The 18,133-nt window shown below is 50.5% G+C and overlaps 1 long non-coding RNA gene across 1 annotated transcript; it reads right to left on the bottom strand.

Moving 5' to 3' along the window:
- Window positions 1–3,866: 3,866 nt before the first annotated feature.
- LOC148056469 (uncharacterized) lies at window positions 3,867–12,691 on the bottom strand. The gene is made up of 3 exons (XR_015703253.1): window positions 12,655–12,691; window positions 6,330–6,438; window positions 3,867–5,829 (listed from the first exon to the last, which is right to left on the bottom strand). It is a non-coding gene; the product is annotated as an uncharacterized LOC148056469 (long non-coding RNA).
- Between the last annotated feature and the right edge of the window lie 5,442 nt (window positions 12,692–18,133).

The raw sequence follows: 18,133 nt of genomic DNA, 5'->3' as shown, positions 1-18,133 counted from the left end.
AAGAAGCCTTATGGGCTTGGCCTGGAAAGGTTTGGTTTGAAGTTTGGTGGAGCGAACGGGAGTTTTCACACTGGTTTCAACAACCAAGCAGCTCACCGTTTTCCTTGTTTAGCCTTCAGTAAGCCATAAATTTAGGGGCATGCATGGCCCTTCCCTTACTGTGGTTTCTCCCCCACACACACTACCCACCTAACCATTAGGTTATTCTCTCCCACTGGTACAAAACCACAACCCTCTTTCCTCCTTGCGGGATGACTGCCTCCCCATCAGCCTTGGTGGTGAGCACATTTGCAGAGCCTGGAGGGAAACTACCCTCCTCCTGGGCTGCAGAGCCCCAGAACTGCCTAAAAACAAATTAATAGCTTAATGTCAGGGAGAGAAACAAGTCCCCACTGCTGCCTTCCCAGGCCCAAAACCACAGCACCTCATGGAGAGCCCCACTGCAGGATGTGGCCATGCCCTCTGGCCTGGTGGGACCTGAGCCCTGTGATCATGAAGGAGCCCTTTGTACCTCTGAAATGCTGTCAGCTTGTGAAACAAAGCTCCAACAGTCCCAAACTCCTTGATGCCCAAGAAAATGAGTGAGCAGAGGGGCTGGGAGAGTTCCCGAGCACGTCTCAGTGGGCAGAAGAAGGACTATCTAATCAGATGTGGATGGAGAATAAATAAAAACCAGCTGCTTTTCACCAGCTCTTCTCCCAAATGGAAAAAAAAAATGCATACACATACAAGAACAAGGCAAGAGGCACTGATGAGCTGTTATCTGAATTTATTGCCAGCATCTGACCCACAGTGGGGTCTGGGTTTTTTTTTTTTTCTTCCTTTCATTTATGACCCAGTTTCTCATCGTGTCATGACATCACCCAGGGAGATAGATTTCATAAACTTGCACACACATCACACTGGAGACAGGATGAACCCCTAGGCCATCCCGGGCTCCATGCAGCATCACCCCAGCAGCAGTCCCCAGACACCCTCTCTTCCAAGAACTCACTTGGCGTGGCCATGACAGAGCCACCCACCTCCCAAGTTTTACTGGGCTGAAGGCAGCTTGGAGGGGATTTTCATACCACACCAGTCTAAAAGCAGCATTGCACCCTTGTGTCCTCTTGCCCCACCCTAACTGCACTTTCCCTCCAAGGGAGCCAGACATCTCTGCACTTAGAGATTATTTATGCTGTTTTCTTTTGGCAGTAAAATATATCAAATTCTTCAGAGACTGGGTGGAACAGAACTGCCTTCTCCATCACTCAATCCAGGCTCAGACTGGAGAAGCCAGTGGTCAGCATATGCGTGACCGATATGTTCCCCGGTCCAGCGTCAGCCCAAGACCAGACAGCGCCCATGCAGCTGGCCCAGGAAGGAGCTCTTGGCTTTCCCACACCTAACATAGGCAAACTGATGGCAGGTCTCTTGTTCCAAAATGCTCTTTGATGCATTGATATTTGTTTTTCTGCCTGGAGCTTCCCTTGGCGAGAAATTGGGAACTACCCATCTTCACAGTGGAAAGCTCAGGGCCAGAAGAGCATGGGGCTTGAACTTCCCTCTGCTTTCGGAGGTGGCAATCCAAGCTGAAGCTCAGGGAGGGCACGGTTAAGTATATAATGCTCTCAGCACAAGGGCAGTTTGCCTGCAAACTGATTTTATAACCAGTTCAGCCAAAACGGTGTGAGAATGGATGGAAACTAGCCTTGAGACCAGCAACCATAGTGCAGGCAGGTGTTTTGTGGATTCAGTATGACTCAGGCTGCATCCCCAACAGCTTGCCTTAGCTTACTTTGAAAATGAATTAAAATTCATGGAATGGGAAATGGGAGGAAAATGAACTTCCCTGGTATATGAAGGCAGCGAGAGAAATACAGAAACCTGGTCTTACTATTTTGGAGAAAGGATTTGACCAAGGAAGAAACTTATTTTCTGTTTTTACAAAGAAATGTTCAGTACAGGTGGTGGAAAGATAGGAACAAGCATGTCAGCCCCCTAACGTACATGGGTCATTAGGAAACCCAGACAAGCAAACCAATATAGCAATTGTTGCCTTCATCCTCACAAGGCATCATTACCCCACAGTATAAAGAAAGAAACTGAGGCTAAAGAACTGGCCCATAGTAGCAGAAGATGCAGAGCAGGCAGGGGATTACAACCCAGGTTCCCTGGGTGCTCCAGCTTCTCCCGATTCCCGGGAAGCTCAAGCTGAGGCCCACAGCATGGGTGCAACCTCATTTCAGGACAACATGAGTCATTTTAGAGCTCAGAAAGGGCTTTTGTGTCATCAGGCTTTAAAAGAAGGCCAATATTAAATAACGAAAGTGAACATGACTCTAAATTATCCTTTCACAAGGTTTACAAAGAGCCCCAAACCTCAAATATCAGGCCTGGTGGTGTTACCTGCTCTGAAAATACAATGCAGCCGTGGCATACCTCCTCCATCACATGAAAGTCCTAAATAAAAACAGCTAAAGAAGAGCTGGCCAGACCACTGGGATTTAGACTATTTTCTGAGATGTCTTCCTTGGGGCTTTTAGCTTTCACTTTATTTTCTCATGCTTAGGACAGAAGTCATCTTTAACAGACATTGTATATGACTTCATCATTAAAATATACTGTCATCACAACTGGAACTTGCCCCATTTGTTAGTATTGGGTTTAAGTTCAAGTTGAACCCCCGACCTCCTGGCTCCACATTCAGATGCCTAGCAAGCCATTGCAGTTGAGGATGCTATGTAATGAGCCAAATCATCCTTCCTGCAACTCCAGCACAGCCAATGGAGCTGGCCTAGAGGTTATTCTGCTTCAATGATTTTAGCAGTCTGTCGGAAACGCTTGTTATATGTAATCCTTGTATAAATAGTTGTGAGGCGGGTGGAAGGATATCATGATTAGAGAGTCCTGTCCTCAAGGGTCACAATGCAGGAGGCAGAAAACTCTGTTTATGGATCTGCACACAAGCTGCAGAATCTCCCACCCAGCGGGTGACACACAACCCACATCCAGGCAGAGAGCAAGCATAGAAAACAAGTTAGGGAGGGAAGACTTTTAAGACTCTACTTGCCATAGACTGAGAGCAAGCAGGCTCAGCTTCTTCCACCCAATCCTTTCCTGAAATAGGATCATCTCATGCCTTCCTCCCATCAGATCAGTATCTAACCACACCAGTGACCCCATTCCACAGTATGCTGAAGATAAAGTCATTCCTTGCACCCACCCTTCACAGCACCCAGGCTGAAAAACCCAGACAGAGATCAGGTTAGCATTAGGGAGACCAGGGAACTGGCTGACTTGTCCATACAGACACCCAACTGTGCTTGCACTGGCCCACGTTTCCTTCAGCACAGACGTGTCTGAGGAGGGCTTGTCCTGGGGCTGGACACCAGCAAGGCCGGATGACCCCATAGGGCTGCTCAGGAATACAAGTCAACATCTACTTGCTTCATCCTTTTCTGTGCACTCAACCTAAAATCCACCTACCCAACCGCTCGGCTCCAGGCTGACGTTCTCAGAAACACCCAGGCTCTCCGCAGCAGATTTAACCCAGGAGCTCTGGGATAATCTCCTATCAGAGAGGGAGCAGCCTCCTCCAGCCTGTTTGCTAGTTAGGATAATTCTCCCTTTGACTGATGATCAAGAAGCTATTATGTACTGAGAGGGGAGTGATTTGTTCTGTAACGCTCATGGCACTGCTTCAGTGCTTGGCAATTCTGTCTTGTTATCACTGGTGGAGAATTTTACAGGCCACTGACAGACCTTCAAACGCAGCCATTGCTGTGTGGAAAATCCAATTTGCTTTGGAAGTCTCCTGACACAAGGCCTTGTCTTCATGGTCCCTTGGCAAACCATTTTCAGCACATGCACTAGTTCGTGACCCTGTGATTTAACGGACATCATTAAATTTTAGCAGAAGAATCCATCGCTTTGAAGAAACCCCTAACAAGTGTGTGACCTAAAAGTGAGACCTAATATACTGGCATCTCCACACAAAGGGCTCCTTTTCTCTTAACATTTGGCTTATCTTCATGCCACTCCCAGGTCAAGTTCAGTAGTAAGCCCTCGTAGTCAATGCACCATTGAGCTGCTCCAGGAAAAGCAAATAGCATCAATGCAAAAAATGTAAATGCGTGTTTCTTTGCAGCATCCCCTGCTGCCAAACAGATAAGTTTACGTAGGCACAGAAAAAAATCCTATTTGAACAATTATTGTTTGCTTATAAATTAACCCACAGAACTGTGCCACATGCCGTAAAACAATCTTACATTACATGGGCTTAAACGGTAGGACTGGTATAATAAACTCTATGTTGAGTCACCAAATTCCTCACATTCTTTGACTTCCCATTCTGTCTCAAATGTCAGATATCTTGCTGGGGTAACACAAGCAGTAGCGAGGGCTGGGGGTTTGAGTGGGTTTTAATTGTAAAAGCAACATTCTCACAGAGAACGACAAAGTTCACAACCCCACTCCACGGCTTGGGCAGACGGGGAAACTTCAAAGGCTTCTTGTCTCCCCACTGGGTGTTTTGGGGTTTAAGGCCTCACAGATCTGGATGAGGGTCTCAAAGCTGTACAGCACCCATAACCCTGGGTCACTGTGCCTCTGCAGGCTACTGCCTTTTCATGAAAAATATGTATGAGAGTGGGTCTGAACGTGGTGGCCAGCTTGGGGAGGCTCCTGCATTTGGGCTGCAAACCACCAAATCATTGCTATAGCCTGACAGCTACTCTACGACTACAAAGCAAAGGCAGAATGAATCTTTGTCACTTGGAGATTGTTCAGCAAAATCTAGGTTTATTAATAACTTCAGTATTTAAAGATTTTAAGATCTTCTGGATTCTCCTCCTCCTTTGTATTCTGGTACAGTGGAATCCAGACCTGTGCTTGATTATGTAGAGATAATTTATGCTCTGTAGCTTTCTGTTTGTTGCTCCTGTCTTCAGCTGAGCACCAGTGAAGATGATGCACCTTCTCCAGGGAGTCAAGAAAAACCTGTAGGCAATTTTGACACCACCTTTCTCCCAAATAGGCAAGTGATGTTTAGACCTTGTGCATGTCCTTAAGCACGGACGCTCAGTGGAGGCAGCCCATAGAAGCTCAGGAAAAGCCTAGGAGCCCAGAAATATCCCATGATGTTCCAAGAGATGTGTGTGTGTGCCTGGATTAAAAGAGAAATTACCCAGATCCAGCACAGAGAGCTGGATTTCTCTTCCCTCTTTCTGGAGCACAGGTTTGGCGTGTGACTAGCATGCTGATCCAGGGGTAAAGTGGAGCTCAAGGCCGTGGCAGCAGACGTGGAGATTCGACACTTGCAAGCGAAGCAAAAGCACAGGCAGTCCTGGCCCCGCAGCCACAGCCCTGCTCCGTGCAGCTCCCAGCTCCGGAGGAAGCCCAGCAGCCCGCGGGAGGATGGCGTGCACCTGTGAGCCTTTTCATCTCAGCAACATGGCCCTGTGCCTGCAGTTTTCCAACACTGACAGAAAGAGGTTGAGGGTGAAAAGCGAGCTGGGTGGTTACAACTGGACCCGTTTCATTCCTCCTGGGACCTCTCTGGCATGAGCCTGCTGTTCTCGTCCAAGCAGTCTGTGCTTTAGCCCATCTGGCAGGAGCTGGGCTGAGGAGGGAAGGGACCTGGCACCCTGCAGCCACTGAAAATTCGAAAAATGTGCTGGGGGTCTGGCCACCGAGATGCACTATTTCTCTACCTCCTCTTTTATGCAAGCAGGGAGGGGAGGGCAGGCTGCGCTCCCCGGAGCCACTCCAAGGGACCCCCGCTGCAGTGCAGTGGCAGGAGCATCCAGAGCCAAGCAAGCCTTGTGCCCCACACTGATTTAAACAAGCCTACAAAAACCACAAATGAAGCACATGGATTTAGCATCTAAGGTCTCTTCCCAACTATGACCAACAGAAAACATCTGTAGGGGGAAGGAACTGCTCATTTACTATCTGAAATGTCAGTGAAACCCAAGAGAAAAGGAACCAAATGCAGCAATTACCCAGGCCTCCTATAGCCCCCTGCAATAATCAAATATAGCTAATTTGCACTGACTTCTTTTTGTGTTGACTCCAGGCATGGAACAGAAAGATTGCAAAGGAAAATCACCCCCAACCCCCTGGTCTTTTTTTTTTTTTTTCCTTTAAATTTGGGAGCCGAGGCCAACTAACCCCTCGGAGGAAAACATCCAGCCAGAAGGGCAGGAGGTTTAAAAACTTATTCCTTTCAGGTAAATGCAAAATGCCTGTGTTTCAGCTGGAGAATGAATCAGAGATGATTCCCAGCGATCCCTGATTTAATAGCAGTAGAGCTGGGTACAGTGGATGCAGCTCTCCCCTCCCTCTACCTGCTGAATCCATCTCCAGTTTTTGAGGTTGATTCGGGGCTGGTCGGGGCAGCGTTAACTCAAACCTAAACAGCCTGCTCCCATCATCGACAGGGAGACACAGGGTCAACTGGAAACCAGAGAAAATCTGTTTAGTCATTTCTGAAGGCAAAGCAAACCGTGGTGATATCACTTACTCGCACAGACGCTCGGTCGGCAGTTCACTGCCAAAGCACCTGGTCCCGCTGCCTCAATAAAGCAATCAGAGTCGCTTAGTGAGCTGTAAGGGAGCCCCTTAAACTTTATTAACTAAAACCATGGGTTTCTTTTTAGAAAACCCAGCAAAACTAATGTGTGGGTCTGTGGGTGCAAGCAGGATTGTGCAAGGCTGGGCTCAGCCCCAATGTGGCGGAGCTCAGCCCTTCTCCATCCCCACAGGGCATCTTGGGGAGCTGCTTGCACCCAACCCAAGCAGAACCCCCTCCCATCTGCATCAGGGGCTTTGTGGCAGAGGAACAGCCTCATCCTCCAGCTGCCTCATGTCAAGGCCGGTGAGCTCCCACAGCTCCCAGGCCAGCGCCAGGCTGTCCGCCCCCGCACCGGGCAGCCCGCCTGAGTGATAACAGTGCTGCAGCAGCAGCATCTGGGCACGGAAGGAGGACACAGCCCCTGGGGGAGGCTGCGGGTGATGGGAGCTCCCACAGAGCCTTGGATGGCCGCCAGCAGGCCAAGGAGGTTGAGCAAGCTCCCACTCCAAAAAGGCTGCATCCCACTACCCCCAGGGACCCGCTGCCCCTGGATCGAGGAGCATCCCAACCCTGTGGTCCCAAGGAGACCCAGCCTTCCAGCAAAAGAGCTCATCTACCCCATCACAGGCAAAGGCAGGCTGGAAAAGGGTGGAACAGCATTGCAGGGACAAGGGAGGCATGGCCAGAGCCAGCATTCATCTGCCTGGGGCACCCACCAGAAATATCGTGATGCTCTGCTCTGTAAACCAAATAGCTCACGGCTTTTGCAACTTCAGAGCAGCGAGGGGAAAGCCACCGGCATGGTGGAGCCACCCGCCTGCCTCCTCCCCAGGGGTTTTACCAACTAAGGAGGCAACAAATAAAACTGCTTTAAAGGGAAGCCATCCTCTGCCCAAGCCGAGGGGCAGGAGCTGAATGCCCCCAGCGCCAGCGAGCGCAGCGTGCAACATGCAATTGCAATCAGCTCTTGTTGCTTCAGTTGCACCTGCAGGTACGTGCCCAGCTGAGGATCCCACGGCGCCTGGTGCAGCACACACACGGCCAGCAACACCTCTCTAAATAGCTTTTGCACTAAATAAACAGGATAAATAGAGGGGAAGGGAGGCTCAGAGAGAGGAAGCAACTTGTCCCCGAGTCACCAACAGCTAAAAACAGATTGCAGGTCTCCTCCTCCAGACCTGCTCTGCTTCTCTGCCTGGGAATGTTATTCCACGGCTGTATCACCTTCTCCCAACCTCTTCCCCCAGCACTGTTTCACTCCCCTCCTCCTCCCCAGTCCTGAAGTATTTAAGCAGCAAGCCCAGGGTTGGTGGTCCAGTAAGAAACGCAAGCAGGGAGGCAACCCCTCTCCTGGGACCAGACTAGGTGGCCTTTTTTTAGTTCATGAGGAATTCAAGGGGAAAAAAAGAAAAAAGAAAAAAGATCCATGTCTAAAGCTCTTTTTTTCAGCAACTGCAATTGTTCCTGTTTCCTAATAAATCATGTAGGCCAGGGACAACCAATCTGCACAGCATTATTATTGTCTCAATACATTTGTTGAAAGAAAAATAACACTGTGGCTTTGCTGGAGCAGACAGGATCTGCTTTTCCAAAAGGTTTGTTGATATTAGCCCACAATCTTGTCGGGCTCCATGTATACTCTGGACTCAAAGAGCTTTGCTGCATTCCCATCTCTAAGATACGGAGAGCCACCAAACCCAAATATTACTCTGAGCAGCTGAGACCTCAAAAGGTCTTTCTTTATTTTCCTCCACACTCTGTTTCCCATTAACTCTTCAGCAGCATTTGTATGCATTAAACTTGCAGAGCTGAGCACTGAACTCAGCTCCAAGCTGAACTATCTCACATCCATCTAAACAACAGCAACAGTTTGCAACACACATGATTTACACAGGGACGTGAGCAGGGCAAGCCTCTCCGGCTCAGGGGCCATCCAGGGGCAGCCCAGGCTCCCTTTTGTGGCTGAGCATCAGCCTTTGGTACATGCTGGCCCACGTATTGACAAGTTACTGCCACCATACTCCCCCAGACAGCGATTCTCAGCCTCCCCCAGCCCAGGCAGCATTAAGGAGCTGTGGGCTCTGCTCCTCGCCAGCCTGGTCCTTTGCAGCTCCCCATAGCTACAAGCAGCATCAGCACTCCGAGGACAATACGGACAAGCCCTACACTTAAAGCCCCAGGGTCTAAGCAGACCCACATCATGTCAGACCAGAGCAGGGGCCACCAGCACCCCTATGCTGGTCCTTGGTGTCCCCGAGAGAAGCAGCCAGTCGGATTGCGTGGAGAGCAATGCTCTCGGGTCAATGGTGTGCCCATGCCCTTGTCTGTCCACCCTCCACTTGTGTCATTGCTTACCTCTAAATGACTATTGGAAAGCCTGGATTTTTCTGACTTCTTTTCTTTCCACGGTGCATGGAAACCAGGAGAGTTCTCCAGTATGTCCAGGAGGCTCCAGCCAGGGCATGTCAAGGGCAGATGCAGCTCACATGGGGACAAGAATGTACTCACCCCCTCATGAGGAGGGTCTGCAGGGCGAAGGCTGCAGGATGCCACAACACAGACCCTCTGGGCTGACCTCGTGGTGCTGACCCACAGGGGTCCCATAAGCAAAAATGAAATGCCTGAGTTGTGCTCACCCCCAGCCCAGCCTCGTCTGCAAAGAACAGCCAAGCCATCCTGCAAATCAGGGCAGATGAGGCAAAGGGAGTCCCAAAAGGCTTCGGGTAAGCAGCCGCAGGGAGCCCAGGCAGGGCACCTCAGCTCATGTGCACCCTTTCACACCCACGACAGACTAATCCCAGCCTGCAGATGTGGAAAGAAGGGAAACACCAAGACAAGAGCTGACAACAGGGAGTGCTGCCCCAGTGAGAGCTGCTGGTGCCCATCAGCTCTGCAAATTATGGCAGTCACTGACCACCTCTATAGCCAGTAAAAAACATCACAGCAGATAAAATTTGTCCCCTGATATTTCCAAATGTCACATATTCTGATACCTATGGCTTTGAGGGAAATGACAGTTTAATTTTGGATGCTAAGCTAAGGCTACATTGGTTTTGGAAGTTCAACAACAAGTGTAGAAGGGTTTTTCCACCCAGCTTCACTTCTGCTGCTTCTGCAGCAGTTCCCCAAAACCAAGCTGCTTGCACAGGGCTTGCTTAACATCATCACCCATTCCCTGCTTGCAGAGGGCCCTGTGTCACAAAGGGGGAAGCAAAGGGCATGTGGTATCACAAGGGAGATAAGGCAAGGAGCCAAAACAACCCTGCAAAGGTGGGCAGACATGGCTGAACCCATCCCTTCTGAAGGTCTTCAGAAACAGTGGAAAAAAACCTAAGTGAAATAAAGGCCAAGGTTTAGCTTCAAGGTTTAGCTTTAGCCTTTACTTTTAAAGGTCTCTCAAGCATGATGAATACCCATACTAGATCCGCTCACCTCCAGGAGCCACTCCTGCAGTGTTTACACCCATGGTGCAAGGAGATTTGCATCCATGAGTCAGCAGAAGGCACTTGGTCTCCTCTCAGCACAAAGGGGCAATTGAACTAGAGCCCAGCCAGGGACACGTCCCCATTGACTGTGGCACTCGCTGTCTGAAGTTAGTCAGTGCTTGAGCCGGACTGACCAGCCCAGGTCTTCCTTGTCTGAAGTGCACCACTTATACCCAGCTCCCCAGTATCCACCAGCATTCAGGGCTAGGATGTCCCTGTGTCCCCCCCAAACACTGACAAAAATTCAGCGCTGTGTTACTAGCAAAAAGCAGCCACAGATTAAAACATCTCCTGGGGGATTAAAGAAAACTATCTCAGGGTAGCAGCATTTGGGGTGGATTTTGAAAGCATTTTTCCCCCCGGCTGATTTTTAATACACAAAGTCTTTTTGCATTTGGGGCACAGTAATAGGCTTATTCTGCTTATTCCAGAGAAATCCTAAGAATGACCCGAGGAAGAGTGGTAACACTGCATAGTCAGAAGGAAAAAGCCCAAGGGCAAGGCAAACTTGGCTTAACTGCCCCAGCCATCCGGCAGCAGCCCAAGCCCTGTGTAACAATCACGTGCCCATGCTGAAAGCTGTTCCTGACACACGTCTGCGCCTGAATTTCATCCTCCCATCAGCCGACGATGCACAGGCGAACCGTATGACCGGCATACTGTCATCCCCATCTGACGAGCGGCTCCTGTGTGAAGCCTTGACATGTCTCCAAGAAACTCTGCAATCCGGATCATAATGAAAAATGTGTTTGTTTGTATCTCATTTGAGTCCCCGTTTGTCCTCTCTAAAAACCACAGTGTAAATCAGCTCCAGGGCAGGCTCCAGCATGGCGACAGCACAAGAGCAGTGTGGGAGGTGCCCAAGACCCCCCTGCACTGCTCCCTTTAAAAACACAACTCTGGGCTGAGGCAACTGAACTGATTTTTTTTAATTATTATTTTTTTTCCTCTCCAGACAAATAAAGCCTCTGCACAAACCAGTCTGACTCCAACTGGATTTGGCACTTCCCAAAGGAACCAGAGAAACCGGTTGGTGATGGGGCAACCCCTCTGCAACCACCACAGTCCTGGATGGGTACCTGACCCCGCTCCCCGCAACTGCAGATGTGACAGTGGCACCGGTATTGCTTCATCCACCCCTTCCCCATCTCTCTCCTTTTAATAAGGAATTTCAGCAGGTTTCCATGCAGAGCAATAACGCCCTCACCACTGCATGTGGTGGCAGCGCTCTCCAAGCTTGGCCAAAAGCCCTTATCCCTCAGCTCATTTCAAGTGGGATAAACAGGTTTATCACAGGAGAGGTCAGGACCAAGCAGGATTCAGCCTCCCAGCTCCAGGCACCCACCCAGAGAAGAGCCCATGGGGCTGATGGAGGCATCAGGAAGGACCCATCAACCTTTTGAGGCAACATGGAGTTGGCAGCAAAGCTGCTGGGGTCACCATCCCTTTGGCCAGAGGGGGGTCCCACATCATCCCAGGCTCTAGGCTAAAGAAAATCACCTCCTTCCCAAAGCAGATCTCTCTGGGAGCCACGCGAGAGGCAGCAGCACCAAGGGAGATCCCCAGTTCCATACCCCCAACTCTCTAAAGCTGCAGGGCGAGGGCCACGGGGCAAGACAACCAGCTCTGCACTCCCCAAAGCGTGCGGCACACGCCTCTGCCCACAAGCAACACGCTGCTGCAGGTCCTGGAGGTGCGACCTGCTGCAAGAGAGATGGAACAGGGAACCTCATCCAGCACCCCACGCACTGCTATTACTGGGAGATCCTCCAGTAGATTAGACGCACAAGCAGATCCTCATTACATGCCCAAGATGTTCCACACATCCCAGCTCAGCGCTTAAAGCTACGTGGCCACCAGCTGCAGAGGGCAGAGCCAAAGCTCAGGTGTCCCAGGTGCTGTAAGCCCACCATGGCCCCACTCCCAGCAGGAGACAAGACCTCCATGGTATGTTTTTCAATCCAGAAGCTCATCACCACCTCACCCAGCCTCCTCCATAGTAGTTTTGTTCTGACATATGCATGAGTAATACCACAAAAAAACACTCCAGTGAAACTCTGCCAGCCAGAGGAAGAGCCTCTGTGCCCCAATTCAGCCCCCCGGCAGGGGGGACATAGCAGCAAAGGCAGCATTGCTGCAACACACACTTGCCCCAGTAATTAGTCCAGGCTGGACAGCACATGCTCCCCAGCAAGAGTGCAAAATGTACACCCAAAAGCAACCTTGACACTTTTACCAAACTTCTCAGCTGTTGCCCCAAAATATTCAAGATGTGACTCTCCCAAACCCAACTAACCACTCACTCCTGCTGCAGTGCTACAGCCTCTGAGCCCCAGGAGATGCCCCTGGTTTTCAGAGAAGCCAGCAAAGGGCAAAGCAGCTGAGTCAGCACCCAGCCCTGGGGAGAAAGCCCTGAGTCAGCTCTGCTGCAAGCACAAGCCAACACTCCTCTCCGCTCTTCTGGCAGCCCCATCCTTGCCCTGGCAGCCTGCACAGAGAGAGCACATGGGTGAGGCTTTGCAGGCTGGAGACCTCAAACACAGGAGGTCCCATCACTGTCCACAGCTCAGGGCCAGTTAACTCCCTGCCAGGCCCAAGGGGTCACCCACAAACCTTGTGGAAAGGCTCCAGCAGCATGCACTGTCACCACCACAGAGCAAGGCTGGGAAGGAGGGCTGTGAACTGGGTTATATAGCACCCTTTTCCTACAGCAGCCTCAGCTCAACACGCTTCAGCTGGGGAAAGGAGGCAAATGCCGTGAGGAGGGTCCAGCTGGCCCAGCCCTGCAGCCCCTCTTCTGCAGCAGTCACTAGCAGTGCTCTCATTACTGTGCTTCATGGCCATGAACAGGCAGACTCAACCATCCGAGGAGCTGCCTGACCGTCTCTTCCAAACCTCTCCTGCAAGCTGTGCCCCTTCGAGGCTCTGTGAATCCCCATGCATGCAAAGGCTGCTTGCCACAGCTTCCTCCAGATTCTTGTATTTGGAAGTTTTGCATCTCCTCCCCTGCAGGGAACAGGGAAAGGAACAAAATATGAGACATATTTCTTTATACTAGGTGAGACGACTATTGAAAATTACCCGTTCTTTTGTCTTCCCCACTCCCCACTGCTCCCAGTTAGATCTAGCTGGATATCTCCATGGATGCTCCTATCCCAGAGGGCCAAGAGGAGCGAGCGTCCTCCCTTAGGAGCTGCTGCTCAGCCTCAGCCCAGCTGCACAACGCACTGCCCGCATCGCAACGTGAGTGAGCAGCCAGGTGCTGGCTGCAGCAATGAGCACGTACTGGTGCCAGTACATGCCACTGGCTGGTGTGCTCCCAGCCTGCCATGGGCATCCCTACCACCCACGCTCAGCTCTGGCTCGCAGCCCGGGAGAACCACCAGGGAGGGACACAAGGGAGCAGTTATATGGAGCCCTCTTTCATATTTTCTGCCCAGCCTTGGCCAGAGATTTCCAAATGCTGCTTGGGGCAAGGTCAAGGCATCTGGGTGATGCTGAGATAGGTGGGTGGACATGACACCCCAAAATGAACTTCACAGGGTTGTTTTGTTTTCACTGCCACTAAGCATCTTGCTGTTGGCAGGGGAGGAAGAGGAAAAAGAGGAGGAGGACGAGGCGGGGAGCCCTCACAGTAGGGTCTGTCCCTCAATGCCTCCCCGCAAAGCTCTGAGACAAAGACTGAGGGTGAAGGAGAAAGGATTGGCTGGAGAAGGTGCCTTCTTTGCTCTACGCCCAGACCGTCGCACTGTGCTCCTGCCCACCCGCAGCCAGCCAGAGTGAGGCACCACTGAAAGGAGGATCAAAGTCAGACGAAGAAAGAGAGGGCTGGCCCCTGCAGCAGAAAGGGGAATCGCTTCTGTCAAGCTGGAAAGGAGAAACTTGATTTCTCCTCCCTCACACCAGCAGCTCCACTCCTCCAGGCCTGAATCTTGCTGCTGCCAAGACATTTCTGCACATTGTTTTGGCTCTGTATTGCTTTTAACCCCTCTCAGAGACTTGCACATCTCCCTCCTGATATTTTCTTGGTTTACTTGACAACCAATTTGGTTTTCAATTTGCTATCTCCTGGAACAGCTGGTCCCAATATTACTAACCATATTTACCATTCAACCAGCATCTCTGACAAGCATCACTAAAAGACTTTTCCAGTTCCAGAAATAAGTATCATCTAATTAAGTTCGTGATGAGCAGAAGGAGAGCTCCTGTCTCCCCCGGAGTTGTTGCACCACGTCAGCCGGCCAGGCTCAGAGCTCATACAAGTCCCCTCACACTTCAAAGGCGAGGTGTGCAGGAAAACGCCTGCCGCACTGCACCGCGGCACGTCCCTGGGCGCACAGCCTCCTCCCCAACCGCTGAACGCTCCTGGACGCTCAGAGGAGCTTGATGCAAGAGCCAGATCTCCTCTCCTGCCTTCTGCCAGGGTGAGTCACTTCACATCTTTCCCCCTCTCATTTCAAGCAGCACAGGACCAAGCAGGTCTCCCTCTGTACTGATGCCAGTGCTCAAGGTGCCAACAGCTTGGCTACTGTTTTGCTTGAGTGTGGCCACAGTGTCCCGTCCCCCCCAGCCTGTATGTGTCCTTAGAGTTGGGAGAAGCTGTTGCACAGAGGACCAGACCACAATGTGCCCCGACACAGCAGATAAATCAGGGCAGTTCCCTCCCCTGCAGAGCACAGGCAGAGCCATGCTGATGATAAGGTGCTTCTCCCTTATCAGGAGAAGCGAGCAGCAGCAGGTTGGTGCTAAAGCAACATCTGACGCTTCCCAGCATGGAAACTGGAATCACCAGCAGGAGTGGGACAGCAGAGCTGGAAGAAGGTGGCAGGAAAGGAAAAGAGCTGGATGAAAAGCTGCTTACAAATGTCTCTGATCTTACCAGGCAGTTGGCCTGAGGATGGGATGGGACAGCACGCGGCAGGGCGGGCATGGGGCACACACCTCCCTGCAGCGTGGCCGTGGCTCACACACAAGGGGCAAAGCCTATCAGCATAGCTTGGAGAAAAATGGCCTGTTCTTCCTGAACGGGAAGCAAACGGGTGTTTTAATCAAGATCCCCTGGTCTGGCTGTAGGCAAACTAAGCACGGCTATCTTGCTCCCCTCTACTCTGGGTGCTGAGGTCATGGTGTTTGGAGAAGTAATGATCCTGTCTCTCCACAGGATGAAAGAGAGCAAACTTTCCCCCAGGCAGGCAGCATCTGCTAGACCTCAAACAGACCCATGCAGACACCCACACGAGTTTCTCAACCTACCTATTTGTCACTGCAGTAAGCTCTGCACGGCTCCTACCTCGGAGGTGACTTAGTTCACCAGTAGGCTCGTTACTGACGCTTCATGGAAAAATCAGAGAAGTAGAGGGTTACCATGGAAAGTGTTTTCACTAACAACCCAAACCACACGCTTGCCAGAGTTCAGATGCAAAAACACAGCAGATGCCTTGTGCCTATTTATGGGTAGTGTTGCCCAACTGAAAGGGGGCTCTAACGAAGGCAATTCAAGTTCATTAGTTCTGCTTTCTTAGGAACAGATAAGTCAGGCTGTTGCTTTTAAGAGGAATTCATTATGTTAACTAGGTATCAAGAGGAAGCTCTTCATCTTCAGAGAGCTGCAAGAAAAGCAATGCTTTGCAAGCACCTGCTCCACCTGTATCCTGGGTCATCTTCAGCCAAGATTTTTCATTAGGTGGCAACAAGCATGTCCTCCCATAATGCTGCATCAATATGTCATTTGCTACTCATTGTAGAGTCGAGTCAGCACATGTGAGCAAAGATAGTAATTTTTAACCCATCCTTCCTATTCCCAACTCTGCTGATAGATAGGTTAAGCTGTAATCATGTTTCAAAGACTTAAGGGTGAGCATTTTGGAACTGGATTTTAGGGCAGTGGGTGGAATCCCTCCATGAACCTCCCACTGTACAGAGTGCACCCACACTTAACTATTGAGAGACGCGGCACCAGGCCCCACGGCCGAGAGTCAGTCCTGCAATCACCGATGACTTGCTGTGGATGATGCACATCAGCCAACCTGTGATGCTGCACTGAGCAAGGCTCAAGACTGGGACAAGGGTGGGGAGGGGGAGAAAATGTTGCAGAGCAAGATCTTAACACCACTTTGATTAAAGAACTGGGCTCTAAACAGAGTTATTGCTCATCCAGCCACTCCCTCCGACACTCTGTAATTGTAGGCGTGCAAGTGTCATCAGCGTGATGGACACGTAGCAACTACAGAGCACTCCAGCACTGCATCTCAGCAGTCTGTTGTGGAGCTGAGGCAGAGCAAAAATCAGCCCAGTGATATTTCCTCTCCTGCCAAGGATTTCCAGGGAGCTCGCAGGACACAGGCAGCTTCTCGGAGGAGAGCAATTCAGCAGGGAGCGGGGCCAATACCAATGGAGGTGGGGGAAGGCACAGCCCTGCTCCTCCTTGGGTAGGCAAACAAGACACTGGAGTAAAGAAAGGCACCAATTCAGTGCTTGGCTCCAAGCGTGGTTCAAAGGGTATTTAAAAAAAAAAGTCTACAAATGATTTAAACTGCCATAAAAATCAAACTGCAGCCAAAGCTGGAGCTCCAGGGCCAAAGCCTCCCTGACCATTTGTATTTTGTTAGCGCTGTCCTCACAAATACTGGCTGAACATTTAATTCAGCCTCTTCCCTCGCTCCCACAGCCCCGCATAGGAAGAAGAGAGTGGGCAGGTTGGAGACAATTCCAGGAACTTGTTGTTCTCCCCTCCTCATCCGGCCAGCAGCCACTCTGTGCTGGAAAAAGCTCATGAAACACAACAGGAGAGGAGAGGTTAGGTACAGGGCTTACCGAAATGCCCCCTTAGATGTACTCGGGAGTTATCTTGGTGCTAAATCACAGAATGATTTTTAAAAGCCTGCAAAAGGCTGTGTTGAGATCCCTGGAAGTAGAAGCAATGCCACAGGAGAGGGACTGGGGCAGGTTGAAGACAAAGAGTAAATCATTTCCCCCTTCCACCAGTCCTGGTCCATTTCTCTTAAAACTCAAAGTAGGATGGGGGAACCCTTGAACCATACAGAATAGGATGCTGGTTTTGGTGGTTTGCTTACAGGAGGCTGGAAGGCAGCTGAGGTCAAAGCAGCAGATAAACGGGTGCTAAATGGGGTTTAGAGGTCTTTGCAGAAGTAGTCAGAGTCTCCTGGAGCCTCTTAGGATCATCTTAGCACAGCTAAAAGAAACTCCTCTTCTCCAACAGGCCCACAGAATGAATCTTGCTGAGAGAAGTCTACAGAAATACTTTCAGAGGGATTTTGGTCCCACTTCAGGCCAATATTTTGGTACTACCCTGTTTTTTTTACCCCTGATAAGTCTCATGGGACATCTCTGTCCCGTCCATCTTAGAACTTCCTGCATCTACCTGAGCAGACCATTCTCCAAGTCGCTCCAGACGCCCTCCCTGAGCCTCAGAAACAACAGTTACATGAAGGAGATATGAGGGATGAGGCAAAAAGAGTCACTAAGTGGAAACTTTCTATTTAAAGAACCTGATGGCCTAAAATAAAAGTTGGAGAAAAGAAAGCTCTAAAGAATAAACATGGGCAAGAGGTTAAAAATCCTTGGGAAGGTACCATGAAAGTGATGCATTGCAGGTTATGGGGAATGACGGGACTGAGCAAGGGGGAAGAGCTCCTGTACCTCCCATGGGTCACTGCCTGCAGGAGTGGCCCACCCTTATAAAGTGCTTATTTTTCACAAGGTGGCACAGGCCTGGCCCCCAGGACTCGCAGGCAGGCACAAACGTCCGCCTCGCACCGAGCTACCAGCCAGCACAATTAAGAGCTTCAAGCTAAACATGAAGGGGCAGCCTGCTCTTTGGAGCCGTTCCCTAAATAACCCCATAGGCATCAGAGAGAAGAACACTTAGAGCCTTGCCTGGACACGTGTCTAAAAATCTCCAAAAATAGCTCCCGCTTCCCCTTTGTAAAGCACTGTGGTTCCCAATGCGTCACAGGAACTCTGCTTCTGCTTAGAGAAGCCACAAAGTAAGTGAGCAGCCCAGAATTGATCTATGAGCACATCTGGACCAGCCGAGATCGGCCTTACGGAGAAGAAAAAACCAAAGATTTTA

This window comes from Nipponia nippon, unplaced genomic scaffold (assembly GCF_047370975.1).
Source record: "Nipponia nippon isolate SJK-2023a ecotype South Korea unplaced genomic scaffold, ASM4737097v1 scaffold_14, whole genome shotgun sequence".
Classification (NCBI taxonomy): Eukaryota; Metazoa; Chordata; class Aves; order Pelecaniformes; family Threskiornithidae; genus Nipponia; species Nipponia nippon.
The sequence above is the reverse complement of the archived record's forward strand: the minus strand, read 5'-3'. Positions and strand labels throughout refer to the sequence as shown.